Source organism: Sturnira hondurensis, unplaced genomic scaffold (assembly GCF_014824575.4).
Source record: "Sturnira hondurensis isolate 20B ecotype Veracruz unplaced genomic scaffold, ASM1482457v3 Scaffold0008723, whole genome shotgun sequence".
Lineage (NCBI taxonomy): Eukaryota > Metazoa > Chordata > Mammalia > Chiroptera > Phyllostomidae > Sturnira > Sturnira hondurensis.
Window position 1 is genome coordinate 1,256,386 of NW_028081354.1, and position 16,164 is coordinate 1,272,549.

Consider the following 16,164-nt stretch of genomic DNA (forward strand, 5'->3'; position numbering starts at 1 on the left):
GGATTTGAATTTGGATGATGGGACCAGAATTCTTACTCTTAACATCCAAGTTAGTGTTGCTCAAAGTAGTTCCTTAGTTATGTACAGCAGTCTCCCTCTACCCTACCCCGCAACACACACATATTCATAGTTTTGTTTTCCACAGTTTTAGCCCCGCTGCGTCAACCCTGGTCTGACAATATTATGTGGACAGTTCCGGAAATAAACAAAATAATTTTTAAATTGCAGACTGATCTATGTAACACGATGAAATCTTGTGCCCCTGCTCTGACTTGCCCAGGGTGTGAAACATTCCTTTGCCAAACGTATCCACATTATGCATACAATACAATGAGATATCTTGAGAGGGACCACATTCAGATATTTTATTACAGTATATTGTTATAATTGTTATATTTTATCATTGGTTAATATTAATCTCTTCTGTGCCTAATTCAAAAATTAAACTATGATAAGTACATATGCATATAAAAATACATAGTATATGTAGGATTTGGTGCCGTCTGTGGTTTCATGCAAATACTGGAGTCTTGAAACATATCCACTGTGCGAAAGGAAGGACTACAAAAATTGCCTTCACTATTTTTGTCCAATTGCACTATTGTTTACTTAATATTTTTAAAGTATCTTATTTTAAAGTTATTTTAGAAAGTTAGTATTTTTAAATTATTTTATTTTTTTATTTAATTCTTGTTCAAGAACAGTTTTCTGTCTTATATTTAAGACAGAAAGCCCTGGCCCGCCCCCAGTGCTCCCCACCTCCCTCCCATTTCCGCCCCCGACCTTTTTTATTGTCCATGTGTCCTTTATACTTGTTCATGTGAGTCCTTCCCCTTTTCTCCTGTGATTCTCTCCCCTCTCTCCTCTGGTCCCTGTCAGCCTGTTTCGTATTTCAGTGTCTTTGCTTTGGTCATATTTTGCTTGCTTGTTTGTTTTGTTGTTTAGATTCCTGTTAATGGTGATATCATATGGTATTTGTCTTTCACCGCCTGGCTTATTTCGCTTAGCATAATGCTTTCCAGTTCCATCCATGATGTTGCAAAGGGTAGGAGCTCCTTCTTCTTTTCCGCAGCATAGAATTCCTTTGTGTAAATGTACCACGGTTTTTTTGATCCAGTCATTGACCAATGGGCATCTAGGTTGCTTCCACCTCTTGGCAAATGTAAATTGTGCTGCTATGAACATCGGGGTGCATAGGTTCTTTTGGATTGGTGCTTCAGGGTTCTTAGGATATACTCCTAACAGTGGAATTGCTGGGTCAAAAGGCACGTTCATTTTTAGTTTTCTTAGAAAATTCCATACTGTTTTCCATAGTGGTTATACCAGTCTGCAATCCCACCAACAGTGAACTAGGGTCCCCTTTTCCCCACAACCTCTCCAGCATTTGTTTGTTTCTTTGTTTATGATAGCCATTCTGACTGGTGTAAAGTGGTATCTCATTGTGGTTTTAATTTGCATCTCTCTGATAGCTAGCGATATTGATCATCTTTTCATGTGTCTCTGGATCCTCTGTATGTCCTCCTTGGAGAAGTGTCTGTTCAAGTCCTTTACCCATTTTTTAATTGGGTTGCTCGTCTTCTCTGAGTGGAATTGTGTGAGTTCTTTGTATAGTTTGGAGATTAAACCTTTGTCTGAGGTATCCTTGGCAAATATGTTTTCTCAAACAGTTGCTTCTCTTTTTATCTCTTTTGATACTGTTTCTTTAGCCATGCAGAAGCTTTTAATTTTGATGAGATCCCATTTGTTTATTCTTTCCTTTATGTCCCTTGCTCTGGGGGGTGTATCAGTAAAAATGTTGCTGCGTGGAATATCTGAGATTTTCCTGTCAGTGCTCTCCTCTAGGGCTTTAATGGTTTCACGGCTTATATTTAAGTCTTTTATCCACCTTGAATTTATTTTGGTGTATGGTGTAAGTTGGTGCTCGAGTTTCATTTTTTTTTTTGCATGTAGCTGTCTAGTTCTCCCAACACCATAAAAGTTATTTTAGAAAGAAAACTTAAAGCTCAACATCGGAAAGATAACTTAATTTAAAAGTGGTTGAAGGCTTGACTAGTTCTCAAAAGAAGATATACGTATGGCCAATATCACATGAAAAGAGGCTCAACATCACTCATTAGGGAAATACAAATTAAAACCACAATGAAATATGTATTTGAGTGGCTAAATTAAAAAAGAAAAACAGATAATTCCAAGTTCCAGTGAGGATGTGAAATGATGAACATTTATACACTGCTGGTGGAATGCTTTTAAAATGGTACAGCCACTTTGGAAAACAATTTGAACTTTCTCAAGAAGTTAAACATCAAACGAACTGCCACATGACATAGCAAATTTTACTCAGGTATATATCCAAGAGAATTGAAAACATGTTTAAACAAAAATTTATACATGAATATGTCTAACAGCATTTTTCATAATAGCTCCAAAGGGGAATCAACCTAAATGTCCATTGGTGAATGAATCAATAAGCAACTGTGATCTATCCATAGCATGCAATGTTAATAGGTGGTAAAAAGGGAAAACACTGATACATGCTGCAATATAGATGAACCTTGAAAATATTACTCTAAGTAAAAAAAGCTAGACCAAAAAGACCATGTATATGGAATATATATATATATATCCATTTGTATAAAATATCCAGAGTAGGCAAAACTATAGAGACAAAGTAGATTAGTGGTTGCTTAGGCCCAGGAAGATTGATGAGATTGGAGATGATAGGTAAAGGATATGGGTTTTTTTTTTTGGTGTGATGAGAATGTTCTGGAATTAGATAGTAGTGGTGTTCCACCAAATTGTGAATAGACTAAGAAACACTGAACTGTACACTTTAAAATATTTAAAATGGTGAATTTTGTGGTATATGAACTTTTGTCTCAAAGGAAACTTTGGCCTCATGGGAAACTCCTCTGCATGTGTTTCCTCATATGTAAAATGCTACTTTGCTCATAGGAGTTATTGCAAGATTTAAATGAGATTAACATGTTGACAGACACATAATTGAAATAGGTGGTACGCTTAAAAATAAGTACAATAAAAACAAAACAAAGTTATTAAATTCTAACCAAATACTGTTTCCTACACAAGGCTCTAAATATAAGGCTTATTCTCCATTCAGAGGGATAAATGATCAAATATTAGGGACAAACTTGCACTAAATGAGACCTTCTTGACAAAATAAGAATTAAAACAAGAATCTTCAAAATTCCCTTCACTTGATTCAGTGTTATGTAATGCATACCTTTACACTGTTTCAAATCATCTGCATAACGGGGTGTCACATTTGGGGAAGCATTGTTCTAAAGAGACATTATCTACCAGCAGTATTACAGTAAGTCTGTTATTTAGCAGAACTTCTTAATCATCTGTTACACGTCAGGCACTGTTTTAGGCACTGGGGATACAGCAGTGAAAAAAAAGTTCCTAAGCCTCTGACCTCCTATTCTAGAGCTCATATTCTAATAGAAAAAAACCCCCAGACAATACTGAAAATATATATGTAACATTACTATTATGTTCCATATTACAGAGAAAAACTAAGTAATATAATATGGGAGGGTAGAGGGTGTTGAAGAGATGGAGGGGAATGCATAGTTTATGTCAGGTGGTTGGGAAAGACCATTTATAAGGTGACAGTGCAGAGCCTGAGGAAAATGAGAGCGCAACCCATTGGATGTCTGGGAGAAGAGCATTCTAGGCACAAGTCAGGAACAGGTTCATCCGGGGCTAGGAAGAGCCAGGAGGCCAGTATGGCTGGAAGGAGTGAATGGGGGTGGGGTGGGGAGGCAAAAGATAAGATGGGGTGGGTACATCAGATAGGCCGGTGCTCTATAAATCATCACTATGAGTTACTTTTTAAAAGGACCGCTCTGGCTCTAGCTGGGTAGTTCAGTTGGTTAGAGCAGTGGTTTTCAATCAGTGTGCTGTGGCACCAGGGTGTGCCACAGGAATTTTTCAAACATCCAATACCTGACTAGTCAGGGGCACCGACTTCCTTTCCTTCAGATTGTCATTTTAAAAGAATGACAACAGCCAACACAACAATCGTCATCTGGTGTGAATGAATCAAATTATACCTATTTTTGGGTGTGTCACAGAATTTTAGTAATTAGTTCATGTGTGCCACAAGATGAAAATATTGAAAACTGCTGGGTTAGAGTGTCATCCTGATACACCAAGTTTGCAGGTTTGATCCCCAGTCAGGGCACATACAAGAATTAACCAAAGAATGCATGAAAAAAAATTAAGCAAAGAATGCATGAATAAGTGGAACAAAAAGTCTCTCTCTCTCTCTCTCTCTATATATATATATATAGATAGATAGATATATTCTATATCTATCTATATACCTATATCTACATCTCTCTCTCAATAAATGAAACAAAATAAAAGATCACTCTGGCTGCCTTGTGGAGAATGGTAGTGTACAGGAGGAAACAGTTGCCAGGTCATTTCACTGGTCCAAACTGGGATGTTAGGAGTAGGAGTGGTGACAATTGTCAAATTCTGGTGTATTTTGAAGGATGACAGGTCACTGGTGATGAGTTGGATGTAGTTTTGAAAAGAAAGTAAAGAAGAGGGAGTTTGAGGGTCAGGCCCAGTGAATTGGCTGGTCTAGAGTTCTTTATTCTGCTGGTGCTGCATGCTCAAGAACTCCTGCTAAAATGTTACAAAAGAAGTAAAAAATGGACATATTTGCTCTTTAGATTTCTGGTTCTGGTTTATTGCAAAGTAATAGTATTTTTAGCCTACATTAGAAAAACCCTGATGATCTGCTATAAAAATATTGACTAAAGTGGATCCTTGCTCACAAATGCTAGTTTTGGGTAAGTAACACATACATGTGGAAATTGAAGCCTCTAATTTCTTTCTAATTGGCAGTAGTGTTATATTAAACTAAAGTGGCCCCTATATAAACAAGTAAAGAACTGAATTTGATAGTTCTTTTTTAAAAGATTTTATTTGTCTATTTTTACAGATAGGGGAAAGCAGGGGGAAAGAGAGGGATAGAGACATTAATGCACAAGAGAAACATCAATTGGTTGCCTCTCTCAGACCCCCATCTGGGGACCTGGCCCACAACCCAGGAATGTGCCCTGACTGGGAATCGATACAGCGACCTTTCAGTCCTCAGGCTGGAACTCCGTCCACTGAGCTACACCAGCCAGAGCTGAACTTGATAATTCTTATCAGATATAGTGACACAAATTAGGAACTCAGTAGTTGTTCCCATGAAACTAGATCATCTATTTTACCCTACTGTTTTTTTTATCCTTGTCCATTATTAAGGGTAGAATAAAGCCATGGTTAGAAAGTCTGAAAGCACTGCCATGCCCCAGCCCTCCCTCTCCCTGTGCTCTTCTGTAGAGGAAAGGACTATTAACTATTTCTGCCTCTTGTTCACACGGTGATTCCCTCCACGTCTTTGAATGACAGGCTTGTAGTGCTATTTCTTGCTTTTTCAATTTTAGGGATTATTTACAGACTCTGTTATGACACTTGAGATTTAGCCTATTAACATCTCCACCATCCTATTTCCTCTTCCTTCCCCTCCCATTAAACGTATAACCCAGTATAAATTGTTCCTCTTTGTTAAATTGGTATACCAAACATCTTCTAGTTGTATCGACTCTAGACAGCATCTATTACTTCCCCACATTTTAAGATGAAGGTTTTATCAAAACTCCTGGCTTTTCTTCTACCTCTCCTCCCTTCTTTGTATCTCCCCATCCACTTTGTTAAAAGAGCATTCCACTTGGCAGGTTGGATTCCTGTGGGGATGTAATTGAAAGAAGGATGCCCCTACATCTGCTTCTCACTCAAGAAGCTGCGGAAATTCCATCTCCCTCAAGGAAACCTTTTGGTACTTCATTGGGAAATGAGAGATGTGTCTACAGTCCTGTTAAAGGAATGATAGCCTACAAGTCCATGAACTCTGAACTCAGTTGACCTTTGGCCTACTCGGAGTTAACAGCTAAAGAGGGAAACAATCAGCTTTGGACATGCCCTAAATAAGCTGAGGTTTATTTACTTTTCCCTTGCCTTTTCAAGCCAAAGGCTATAAAACTGCTTTAGTAATATAACTCCTATGAGAGCTCTCCTATAAAATTAGTGACATCACAATGAATTTTCAAGAGAGTATATGTGAAATTTATTGTTCACCTTGACCTTCGTGTGAATAACTAAAGTTGATTTAAGAGCAACTCATTTTGAAAGGAACTGCACCTTGACTGTAATTGAGATTACAAGGGGGAAGAAGGAAGTGAGCTGGGGAGTGAAACAGCCCTGCCACCTAGTGGTTACTGATTCTGAAACACTTTTATTTTTATTTTATTTCTAGAATCGTTTATTATTTTTTTAGAATCAGACCTACCTGTAATATTAGTGATTGTTTTTCAAAATATCTTATCAATTATGCTATTTCAGTTGTCCTACTTCCCCCGGTGTACCCCTCCCCACAGCCCAACCCCCCACTTCTATAATTAGTCCCCACACCGCTGTCCATTTCCATGGGTCCTTCATTATGCTCTTTGACCAATGCCTTCACCTTCTTTCAATCAGTTCCTACCTCCCCCTTCCCCTCTTACAAATCTCAGTCTATCCTCTGATTCTATGCTTCTGGTTCTCTTTTGCTCATTAGTTTATTTTTTTTTCATTAGATTCCTCTTATAAGTGAGATCATATGGTGTTTGTCTTTCACTGACTGGTTTATTTCATTTAGCATAATAGTCTCCAGTTCCAACCATGCTGTTGCAATGGAATACTACGCAGCAGAAAGAAAGAAGGAATTGAAACAATGCAGATCTTTCAAAGCACAGACAACAGAAAAGGAACTAAGTATAGGAAGAAGGCAATGTCCTGAAACCGGGAATCTTCTATTACCTCCTCCCGTTTTAGAAAGGGATGTTAGTGACCCTTTTGTAAACAGTCAAAGACAAAACAAGGTATTAGCAGAGTTAGCCTCCGAGAGCTGCTCTATTTTCCTGTATTCAGAAGAATTAACAGAGCACTGACAGAGGGAGAATATTGTAGGTAAACATGGACAGCCACCAGATTTCTAGCGTGCAGTGGCAACTCCCGAAGGAAAGAAGTGCAGCTAATGAGCAAAGAGGGACCACAGTGAGTCAAGACCCTCAGGAGTGGTCAGTGCAGCAGCATGGGTCCAGAAGCAAAGCAGAAGCAGAGGCATGGCCAGCAGAGGGACAATGATGATTAAGCCATATAGACTCAGGGTCATTGGTCAGCAACAGCTCTGCAGACCATGGTCTTGGGACTGCAGCACTGCTTGATTGAGGGTAAACTAATCAGGACACGCAGGGGACACAAAAGTAATTAATGTTTATGGAGCACATACTCTTTCCAGGTAGTGTTTTACCTGCATTATTCTCAGAATAGTGGTGTGGGGTAAATGTTCTCAGTACTATTCTGCAGCTGATGGACTTGAAGCTAACTAGCCCTAAGTTATATAACTAATGAGACCCAGAGTCAAGATTGGAATGAAGATGGTTTGACCCCAGGGTCTGAGCTCTTAACTACTATGCTTTCCTGTCTCCCTCAGGGAGAGGGAGCATGAGGTTCGACCACTCTAACTCTACTGACCCTTGTCTTGAGGGATGGTTGTGAATTGGGACTTTAAGGTGGTTGAGATCTAGTCCTAGATCTGTCACCTGCTTGCAGGAAGATTTAACACTTTAGGAACCACATTTCCTTGATTATAAAATGGATAAAGTGGAAACTATTAAGATGCTGTGAAGATTCATTGAGATAATGTATAGTGTCTGGCACATGGCAAATGAAATATGCCAGATGGTTGCCAATGGTTTTGCTTATCGTTCTTAAGTACCATTATTCCTCCCCAAAAGAGGTGGAATTTGTATTCCCTATAATCTGGGCTGGGCTTTTAAGCCTTACTTTGACAGCTCAGTCATGTGGCAGTTCTGTCATTGGCCAGTTCCAAGCCTAGGTCTTAAGAGGCCTGGCAGCTTCCATTTTTGCTCTCTTGGACCACCTGTGCCAGTATAAAGAAGCCCAGGCTAGACTCACATGGTAAGAGAGCACATGGGGAAAGAGGCAGCAGAGAGCCAGTGATCCTCCTGAGCTCGTCATCTGAATGTAGCCACATGAGTGAACCTAACAAGACCAGAACCCACAGAATCACAAGAAATAAATAAGTACAGTTAAATACTATGCTTTGATTTCCAGTCAAGATGGAGGCATAGATAGACATGCTTCACCTCCTCATGCAACCATAGAAAGAATTATAACCTGATTTCAAAACTAGTAACATCATCAGAAAATTGAGCTGTATGGAAGTTCAACAACCAAGGATTTAAAGAAGCCACATTCATCCAGATGGGTAGAAGGGGCAGAGTCACAGAGATGGGTAGAAAGACAGTGTGGCATGGAGAGGTGGCAGCAGAATGGACGGCTGCACATTCACATATGGTATATGAAAATCAGGAGGGATACCTTGGGAGCAGGTGATCTCAGCCCCAGGCCAGACAGCACAGCCCAGGTTCCAGCAATGGGAATATAGATCTCCATTACCTCTGGCTGTAAAAACCAGTGGGAGTTGAGGTGGTGGAAGAAACAGCTGGATTTGGGGCACTTAAAGGGCCTGAATGGCCTTAGAACATTTGAAAACCCACCCACTTGGGGATTCACCACTGGAGCAGCAGCTAGAAGGGTACCAGTTGCACACAGGAGGGGGGTGAAGTCACTAGAAATGGTGAGTGCAGGGTGAACCTTTAGAAACTAGGTTGGCACCATTGTCCCCTCTCCAAGCCCTCCCCACAAAGCAGTGAAGCAGGTTGTCCCACCTTGGCAATTACCTAAGGTTCTGCCCTACACAATTTGTAGGTACCTTTTCTTCATAGGCCATACTACTAAGACAGAGAGTAAAAGCAGCTCTACCTAACACACAGAAACAAAAACAGGGAGGTTGTCAAATTGAGGAGATGAAGAAATATGACCCAAATGAAAGAACAGAAAAAATGTGGAAAAAACCTAAGTGAAATGGAGATAGTCAATCTATTAGATGCAGGATTCAAAACACTGGTGATCAGCATGCTCAAAGAACTCATTGAGTATGGCAAAAAAAAAAATAAAGGAAGAAATGAAGATTACACTAAGTGAAATAAAGAAAAATCCACAGGGAACCAACGGAGAAGGGAAGGAAGCCAGGATTCAAACTAATGATTTGAAGCATAGGGAAGAGATAAACATTCAACCAGAACTAATATAGAAGCATATTTCTTCAAATGTGCTATATTTCTATAGAACAGAAAGAAGAAACAAGAATTCGAAAAATGAGGATAGGCTTAGGAACCTCCGGGAATTTCCAAATGTGCCAAAATCCAAGTAGTAGGGATGCCAGGAGAAGAAGAGGCCGAGCAAGAAATTGAAAACTTATTTGAAAAAATAATGGAAGAAAACTTCCCAAACTTTCCTTTGGTAAAGGAAATAGACATACAAGTCAAAGAAGCACAGAGTCCCAAACAAGTTGGACCCAAAAGGAACACACTAAGACACATTATAAATAAAATGCCAAAGGTTAAAGATAAAGAGAGAATCTTAAAAGTAGCAAGAAAAAAGCAGGGAGTTACCTACAATGGAGTTGTCATAAGACTGTCAGCTGATTTCTCAAAAGAAATTTTGTAGGCAGGGAGGGACTGGCAAGAAGTGTTCAAAGTGATGAAAAGCAAGGGTCTAAAACCTAGATTACTCTATCCAGCAAAACTATCATTGAGAATGCAAGGGCAGATAAAGTGCTTCCACGACAAGGCAAAGCTAAAGGAGTTCATCACCACCAAGCCATTATTACAGGATATGTTAAAGGGACTTATTTAAGGAAAAGAAGAAAATTGAAACTATGAACATTAGGAAGGCAACAAATTCACAACTATCAACAACTGAATCTAAACAAAATGAAGCAGAAACTAAGCAAACAACCAGAACAAGGACAGAATCATAGGTAGTGAGATCATTTGGAGGGTTATCAGCTGGGTGGGAGAAGGAGGCGAATGGGGGGAAATGGTGCAGGGATCAAGAAGCACAATTGTTAGGAACAAAAATAGATTAGAGGGATGTTAAGAATAGTATAGGAAATGAGGAAATTAAATTTAATGCATGACTTGTGGACATGAACTAAGGGAGAGCAGATTGAAGGAGAGATGGGAGGTACTGGGTAGAGAGGGGCAAAGCGGGGAAAATGGGACAAATGTAATAGCATAATCAATAAAATATTTTTAAAAACATCTATTTTGTTCCCTACAGTAAGTTCATTGAAGGTAACTAATACTTGGTGAACAAAAAAAGAATATTGAGTTTTGAGATAGTTTGTTATGCAGCAAATAGAAAGCCTTCAATAAATGGTATTTATTAGTATTATAATTGGTGCTGGTGAGGGATTCAGCTAAGTACCTGGATCATCTTTTCTTAGGTCACTGATTTCCCCCCTTCACTGGAGTAGGCTGGGAGAAATGAGGTTTGTGTGAGCAAATGAGCATTGATTATCACAAATATGTCTTGTCTTTTTATTAGAACAGAATATTGCTGGATATCTACTCAGAAACATTTTGTTAGCATTTCAAATGGCCATATATGTATACATTTGAACTAATATAGAAGCATATTTCTTCAAACATTTACAATTCAGACTTTTCAGTAAATTGGTTATGGTGGAAGCTTCCAAAGCCTTTATGTTAAGGCCTCACTTGATGTGAGTAAGGCCTTAACAGAGACTTACCCTTTTAATCTAGCATCTCAAATCCCCGAGGATGAAACCTTAGCTTTCACCTTCTTTGTGTCTTCTTTCCTAAATCCTCTTATTCTGTCCACATGTATCCTTTCCCTTCTCACCATGCCTTTCCTATCTCTTTTCCTTGTTGTGATGATAAAATAAGATCTTCCCTACTGAAACATAAGCTCCAGGAATAGTTTCAACTATTTTTTATCTATTTTTTTAACCCTCACTGGAGGGTGGATGGACACACACACACACATACACACACACGTAATATGAGAAAGAGAGAAAGAAACATCAATATGAGAGAGCCATATCAGTTGGTTGCCTCCTCTGTGCGCCCTGACCAGGGATGGAACCTGCAACCTTTTGGTGTATGGGATGATGTTCCAACCAACTGTACCAACTGAAGACACGCTTATTGATTTTAGGGAGAGGGGAAAGGAGGGAGAGAGAGAGAAAGGGAGAGAAACATTGATGTGGGAGAGAAACATTGATGTTAGAGAGAAACATAAATTGGTTGCCTCCCATGTGTGACCTGAGCAAGGGTAGAAACCACAACCTAGGTATACGCCCTGACCAGGAATCAATCCCACAACTTTTTTTTGTGTACAGGATAATGCCCCAAGTAACTAAACCACCCAACCAGGACTGTTTCATCTATTCTCTCTGGAACATTCTTGGCTTAGAACAGTGCCTGGCACACAGAAGATAGGCAATGAATGTGTATTTATGAATTAAATAATGCACGCAAAAGCACTTAGAACATGGCTGGCATAGAGTGGATGATGCTCAATAAATATAACCTATGACAGTTCAGTACTGTAATAAATGAGACCATTCACATTCACCTTTTAAGTATTCTAGTACAGTTAGTCTTTCTCTCTTTTCTTTCTGGTCTTTGTCCCTTTCTTCTTTATAATTTTGCTTCTGTTAGTGCATCTTCTCTCCTACTGTTACTTGCGACCTTCCAGGGACCCTCATACATGTTGTGTTGTCTTACCTCAGAAATGTGCAGAAGATTCTGGAACTAAATAAAATTGAATTCTTTGTGATTCATAGCTGACTTAGGTCTCCACGTAAAATTCTGCTATTGAGGTGAGTCCAGTTCTGGCACTACTGAATATTTTAACCAGGGCCTACATTATGGAAAATAGCAAGTTTATTGAGTTATAGCCTAACAAATGTCTGACCCTTCATATTTCTGAGCATGTGGATGTTTCTAGTACCTGTTTGTGGATAGTCATTCTATTCTTGGGACAGCAGAAATGTGAACAGAACAAGTAAAACTGATTTAGCCAATTTCCTCCCCCCCCCCTCCCTTTTTCCAATTGATTTGAGAGAGAGAGAGAGAGGTGGGGTAACATTGATTTGTACTTCCACTCATTTATACCTTCATTGATTGTTTCTTGTATGCGCCCTCACTGGGGATCAAACCTGAAAACTGGAGTATTGGAATAATGCTCCAACTAACAGAGCTACCCAGCCAGGCCTCTTCCCTTTTTTTTTGATGGAAATGTACTACCACACAGTGGACCCATTTTTTCTTAGGCTGGTGACATTATGAATTCCCTATTGAAATGCAGGCTGGACTGGTGGAAATCAGATTCTCATACCCTATCATAAGCTATTTTGCAAGGTACATTTCCTAGATTTTAAAATCATGACTTCCCAGGGCTTGATGGGAAAATAAGGAGCTTTGGATCTATCACCAGAAACAATTATCCAGATCTCTTTCCTCTTTTCTGCTAGTCTTTCAGATTCAAATAAGGAGTTTCATGAATCTGCAGGCCAGTGGCTGGGTAGGTTGGGCTGAATATAAAACAGTATTGATGCAGTTCTCAACACGGCCTTTTTATGTTTCAGCTAGACTAATAGATGGCTCAGACCTGTTAGCCCTGCTAATGTTTAATCAAATCCTGTTATTTAGTCACATAACATATATTCCTGCATATATTCTTCTGTCACATAAGACCAGTATTTTAAAACCTGAAAGGTGGGAGGGGAAAGGGTGAGTCTATGAGCCTCCTATCATCTTTTCTCAAAATTGCTTACAATCACTCTATTTTTCCCTTCCTTCAAACATCTGATCGTTGGATAGACAATAATTTACCAGGTCTTTGTCATAGTTAACTAGCTCAGTAAAGCAGTCTAGACTCAGGGTAGAGAGATTTTGAGGCATTTAGACCATCAATTCTGAAACATGTTAACTTAATGGCATAAAGGACACCACAATACATCTAATATACCCCTATCTATTCCACTTCTGGTGGGAAGAGAACCTGATGATAACAAGAGGAACAAAATAGAAATCTAAAACAACAGCATCATAAAGTTTATGCATGAACAAATTTATCAAAAACAGAAAACAGTATTTCACATGTGAAATAACACATACCAGAAGGTCTGTATTTGAAGCTCAAGTCACTATGAAGTCCTAGAAGAAGAGCATCTTTTTTGAAAATTGTGGAAATTCCAACAATCTGTGTTGTCACACGTGCAGCAGGAAATTTGCATTGTTGCCAAACTTTGTGTGGCTGCCAAAATTTTCAATAATTGGCAGCACTACACTTTTTTGGTGGGTTGCGAATATAAAATGTTAATCATTCTTAATAATTAATGAAGGAAGCTATTAAGTACTTAGTCATACATAAAAATGAAGGCCCATGGTCTTGCATGGCATTTGCTCTAAGAGTTGAAGAAAGAACTTGCATATTTTGATCTTTTCATGGTTCATTAGGAAAACTAGTGGGCCAGAAACTATACTTGGAAACATACTGGCTTAAATGACAACGACAACCTTATTTCTGAGCCTTTTCTGGTCCTGTGTTCTTGAACCTGCAGCTTACCTCCAAGTTGATGAGTGACAATCTGATTTGTACATTAAAATGATCACTCTACTAACAGAAGTATAAGAAATAGCTAAAACTTTTCCAGGGAGTAGTTGGCAATAGGTTCAAAGTCTTAAAAATATTCATCCCTGTTAACCAGGCAATTCCACTCCTAAAGAAATTATTATGAATATGAACAAAGATACATGTACAAATATGCTTATTACAATGTATTTAAAAATATTTGATGAAAAATGACTTAGCACCCTGGCCAGGTAGCTCAGTTGGTTAGAATGTCATCACCCAAGGTTTGAACCCAATACACCAAGGTTATGGGTTCAATCCCCAGTTAAGGCACATACAAGAATCAACCAATGAATACATAAGTAAATGGAACAGTGAATCAATGTTTCTCTCTCTCTCTCTGTTTCTCTCTTCCTCTCTCTCTCCAAAAATCAATATATTAAAAAAATAAAAGAAAATGACTGGAAGTATATATTATACTGTGTGAAGAGTGATTGTCCTTCTATAGTAATGTGGACTTTTCTCAAAACACCTTACTTCTGGACAAGCGGAAACATATTTAAATATATTTGAGACAAAAATCTCATTTTGGCAGCAGTGGTTAGAAGGATATGAATGAGGGATATTGGACGAGAGGTTATTGCAGTGGTTCAGGCAAAACACAATGAAAGTAGGAACCAAGGATATGGCAATGTGAATGGAGGAGAGAAAACTGATTGAAGATATATTCAGTAGTCCTATGAGAACTGTAAAAATACTACACCTTCAAGTCAATGATGAAATTGATCTTTTAGAGGACTTCCGCCAAGATGGAGGCATAGGTGGAAACACTGTGCCTTCTCCCACAACCAAGTTTGACTACAACAAAAGTTTTGGAGAACTAGGACACACCCAAAGACCAGAAAACTGAATTATACGGAAGTCTGACAGCTACGAACCGTTCAACGGGGATGGTAAGAGAGGCGGAGCCAGCAGCGGAGCTGCGTCGGGCAGGACAGATCCCCCGACCTAGGCGCGCGGGCAGCCCGAAGCCAGTTGGGGTGCGGGGCAGACTGACCAAGGTCGCACATTCGCGCACAGTGAGACGGACCACGCAGGCCCCAGGGGACGAACCCAGTGGTGGAGGGCTGACGGCGGTGGCACACTCACGTGCAGTGGAACGAAACGCGTGGGCCTGGTGATGGTGGTGGTTGCGGTGCCGGTGGGGGTCGCGGCAGCGGGCGGCAGAGGGAAGCCATTGTCCCTCTTTGACCCCACCCCCACATACAACGTCACAACCCAGCGACTGAGTTGCCCTGCTCTGGTGAAAACCTAAGGCTCCGATCCTGCTACTTAACAGGCACGAACAGCCCAAAAGATGGCGCAAGAGGAACTCAAAGTCCCAGAGCCAATAACTCTAAGCGACCAACAGATTGCCAGCCTCTCAGAAGCCCAATTTAAGACACTATTTATCAGGATGCTCACAGAATTGGTAGATTACAGACACAAATTAGAGGAACATATGAAGGCTAAACTAATTGAAATGAAGGGAGATGTCCAGGAAACCAATAGCGATGGAAAGGAAACTGGGGCTCAAATCAATGGAATGGACCAGAAGGAAGAACGAAACATTCCACCAGAAAGGAATGAAGAAATGAGAATTCAAAACAATGAGGAGAGGCTTAGGAACCTCCAGGACATCTTTAAACGTTCCAACATCCGGATTATAGGGGTACCAGAAGAGGGAAAGAAACAGCCACGAGTGGAAAACGTATTTGAACAAATAATAAAGGAGAACTTCCCCAGTCTGGCAAAGGAAATAGACTTCCAGGAAATCCAGGAAGCTCAGAGAGTGCCAAAGAAGTTGGACCCAAGAAGGAATACACCAAGGCACATCATAATTACATTAGCCAAGACTAAAATGAAGGAGAGAATCCTAGAAGCAGCAAGAGATAAGGGGACAGTCACCTACAAAGGAGTACCCATCAGACTGTCAGCGGATTTCTCAAAAGAGACCTTACAGGCAAGAAGGGGCTGGAAAGAAGTATTCCAAGTCATGAAATCCAAAGACCTACAGCCAAGATTGCTTTATCCAGCAAAACTTTCATTTAGAATGGAAGGACAGATAAAGTGCTTCTCAGATAAGGTCAAGTTCAAGGAGTTCATCATCACCAAGCCCTTATTATATGAAATGCTAAAGGGACTTATATAAGAAAAAGAAGATGAAAAATATTAACAGTGAAAGGACAGCAAACACACAGTTATTAACAACCACACCTAAAACAAAAGCAAACCAAGAGGACAGCTAGATCAGGAGTGGAACCATAGAAATGAAGAACACATGGAGGGTTAGAAACAGGGGGGTGGGAGGAAGAGAAGGGGGGAGAAGGTACAGAAAATAGCATAGATGGTAGGTAGAAAATAGATAGGGGGGAGGGCCAGAATAGTGGGCCTAAAGAATAGAACCTAAAGAAATTGAGACACGTAGTTATAAACTAAGGGGGGGAGAATAGTGGGGGAGGGAGTATGCAGGTGGAGGGGAATGAAGGGGGGGAATAGAACAACTGTAATGGTATAATCAATAAA